A 3,355-nucleotide genomic window follows, 5' to 3' on the forward strand; every position below is an offset into this window, starting at 1 on the left:
GGTAATACTAGCAGTACTAGTTATAGCATTTTAATAGAGCGTACGGACAGGGGCCGGCCATTTCAGATTTGGTTGAGGAATCAACCTGCTGTACTAGGCCATGCTGCAGACCGACAGAGATGTTGCTGGTTCTCTGTATCGTCGCGTGTGTGTGATTCAAACTGCTTCTTTGGGTTAGATGGACAGTCTGTTGTATATGAAACAGTCTGGTTGGTTCGTTCTGCTGCGCCATGAAATAATTTGCCAGTGATGTGGCTGTATTGTGTCAAAGCTCACTTTTGATGAAAACTACATATTGCAAGGGAGATGTGCTACAGATTTAAGTGTTATGGAATCTCCCACCTACGCCTGGACCCATTAAAAGCCAGCACATGTGAAAGCTTAGTTCACCTATACTTTTAGTTCAGTAATAAATTATTGTGTATGGTATGTTGATACAGTCTTGACTTCTACATGACAGAGAGGCAAGCGTTCACTAAAGGAATGGTGCACGATGAAGCTGTGGCTGCCCAGAAGACTGGGAAATCAGGTTCACCCCCTAAGGTAAGAAACGCTGATTTACAAGTAGCCGCTGACTACTATGATATTGCAGATTGACAGTGATGTTGCTGGTTCTTTGTATGCCGCGTGTGTGTGCTTCAAACTGCTTCTTTGTGTTGAACTGATCAACCCTGAGCTCTATAAATAGGACATGGTATAAATGGCATTGCTCTGTCAACTTGTATCAGCACTCTACAGAACTTGGGCAGTTAAATATTATTTAAGATGCACCTGTATGATGTGTGTGTGCTTGATGCTCACGTACTAAGTAAGGCTGGTGGTTGTTTTGCGACTGAATTGTGTTTCAGTTTGATACTACTATGCTTTCTCTTGCCAAATTCGTCCCTGACTAGTATAGTTAGTACTATTGCAGCAGGTTGATTGATTGAGGGAAAACTCTTGCCTCTCATTAACATATCTAAAATCTAATCAAATTCCTCAACAACATATTTGTTTTTTACACAACAATGCATTCAAAAATCTGACCTATCTATATACACGCTTTGTGGAAGAAATAGGATATATATATAGTGCTTCTGTTGCTTCTATAGTATAGTTAGTACTCATGCCCATGATCGACCAGGTCCCTGCTCTGTTTCTTCTTCTTTTGCTTCCTGTATGTATGTATGTGTGTGACGACGAAGGTGGTTTCTTTCAGAATTGATCGAGTCTGACAAAGTTGTTCTGAACATTTCTTGAAATAGGGCGAGGCCGGAGATGTATGTGTGGTGATGTCCCTCGGGTGGCGCCACTGTACCCGACGCTTGCCCTGATTGCCACAGTGGTGCTTCGGCGGCTTCCAGACCCTCTCCTGGATGTGGTGATGGTCACACCACAGCCGTGGTGTGGCTGAGTCTCCGCTACAGCTACAACCTCCCTCTGGTGAGCTCGTCCCCGTTCCTTCTTCTCTGGTGTAGCTCCTGCATGGCCTTGTCCATGATTTGGGTTGGATGTGGGGCTCTACTAGTTGCTGCAACCAAGCATCAACTCCTACTGGAGCTCTCTGGTGATAAATTCATGCGGTTCTAGGGTCTGTCAGTAGCTGCCCATGTGTACTTGCTTTATATATGTGCTCCTGTGATCATGGTGGTGTTGATGCTTATCTTGCGTGTCTCTGGTGGTGGTGGTGTTGACAGTAGTTACACACCTAGCTTGTAACTAATATCCTTACTGCTAATTTACCTCAAGTTTATCTGAACATGGTTGAAATGAGCGCTGCAAATTTTGATGTCTAAAATCAATTTTTACCTCAAGTCATTAAGTAATTATTTTCATTACATCACAGTTAGCTGAGAATATTGACTTGAATATTTTATGTATGCCCTGATGCATGTACACATACGGTTGAGCAAATTCCGAGTTGCAGTGGAACAACCTGGAGTTAGATAGGTTCAGTTTTCTTTTGTTCTATTTCTAGTTTAAGCATATGCAGGTTCTAGTAAGTGTCTATGCATGTAGCTCATGAGTCGGAATATCTAATCTAATTAGGGACCACAGACCTGTTGTGTCATGTGCAAACTTGCTTCCATTCAGTTCAGAAATTTCTGAATTCTTTGATGTTTGCTTTCACTCAATGATTGTGGTAGTCAAATTAGATGCCTCCTCTACTGCAATTCACTCGTCTCCCTGTCATGGTTTGTCTTGAATTTTGGTAGTGTGACAAACACATTAGTAAATTCTAGTTTTTGGGTGCTAACTCTAGTTACTTTATATGAAGCAAAAGTTATCTTGCAACCATCTAATATGCAATTCTAATAATATTTCATATCCTGTTTTTTTAGTTGTATATGTCATTTGTGCATGAATTCCTTTTCTTATGTACCAGCTCCCTAATCATGTTTTTTGTTTTTTGGGTTGCTATCTTAGGAGAGAACCTAGTGTCTTATATGGGGAAGCAAAGCAGCAGCTCACAACTCCGACCTGCAACTCCCGATGAAGGCACAACGACGCACCATGCTGCTCCTTTGGAAGGTCGGCTCCTGGACCGTAAATTTCTCTTAATTTGCGCTCTGATTGATGCCAGCTCTTTGTATTGTTGCTGCATTGATGCTAAACAATATGCTCTTAATCTGTTGTTATATTCTCACCAAATGCATGGGTTGGTACTTATCATTTGCCCTTTTACAAATATATCGCAGTTTTGCTGTTATGCGAATGTTATATGCACGGTTTCTTATTAGATCTCAACTTCAGCAGCTATTTTTCAATGTTAGGAGAATGTTATATGCACGGCTTCACTTGATTTTGTTTCTTTTTTGATTTATAACCTGTAGATACTGGCCTTCATTCGTCAAAAGTTGGTGTACAAGAGCTCCAGGAGAAGAATCCCGAAGAAAACCAGCACCCAACTATGTGTTTTAGCTCCCTGGAGCTGGCCATGTTAATATTAGGTGTATTTTATAGTTGAATACCTGATTTGTACTGCCATGACTGTAAAGTACTTTGTTTGGCTGTCGTTTGAAATTGTATGTGTTATTGCCTCTGTTTGAATTAAGTTATTGGTTATTGCACAAATAGTGAACTAACGTGGGGCGCCTAAACAACACCCTTGGTGTCCAATTTCACTAGTGAGTCCTTTAAATGGGAAACAAACAAAAGAAAAACTGACAAGTGGGACATAATTGGATGATCTGACTAGTGGGACCTGGTCTAAAATGGAATGTAAAAAGGCCAAGGCCCAAACAAGAAATGGAAGCGAAAAGGCCAAAGGCCTAGAAAATAAAAGGCCGAATTGCTGGGCTAGGCCAATGTAGCTGACCAAAATTAAAAGGAAAAAAATCATAAATGGGCTGAATTTTTGGGCTAGGCCCATGTA

The 3,355-nt window shown here is 41.2% G+C and overlaps 1 long non-coding RNA gene across 1 annotated transcript; it reads left to right on the forward strand.

The window, feature by feature from the left end:
* The first annotated feature begins 1,278 nt into the window (after nt 1-1,278).
* LOC125547732 lies at nt 1,279-3,034 on the forward strand. The gene is made up of 3 exons (XR_007300740.1): nt 1,279-1,422; nt 2,407-2,511; nt 2,814-3,034. It is a non-coding gene; the product is annotated as an uncharacterized LOC125547732 (long non-coding RNA).
* The last annotated feature ends 321 nt before the right edge of the window (nt 3,035-3,355 follow it).

Source organism: Triticum urartu, chromosome 3 (genome assembly GCF_003073215.2).
Source record: "Triticum urartu cultivar G1812 chromosome 3, Tu2.1, whole genome shotgun sequence".
NCBI lineage: Eukaryota > Viridiplantae > Streptophyta > Magnoliopsida > Poales > Poaceae > Triticum > Triticum urartu.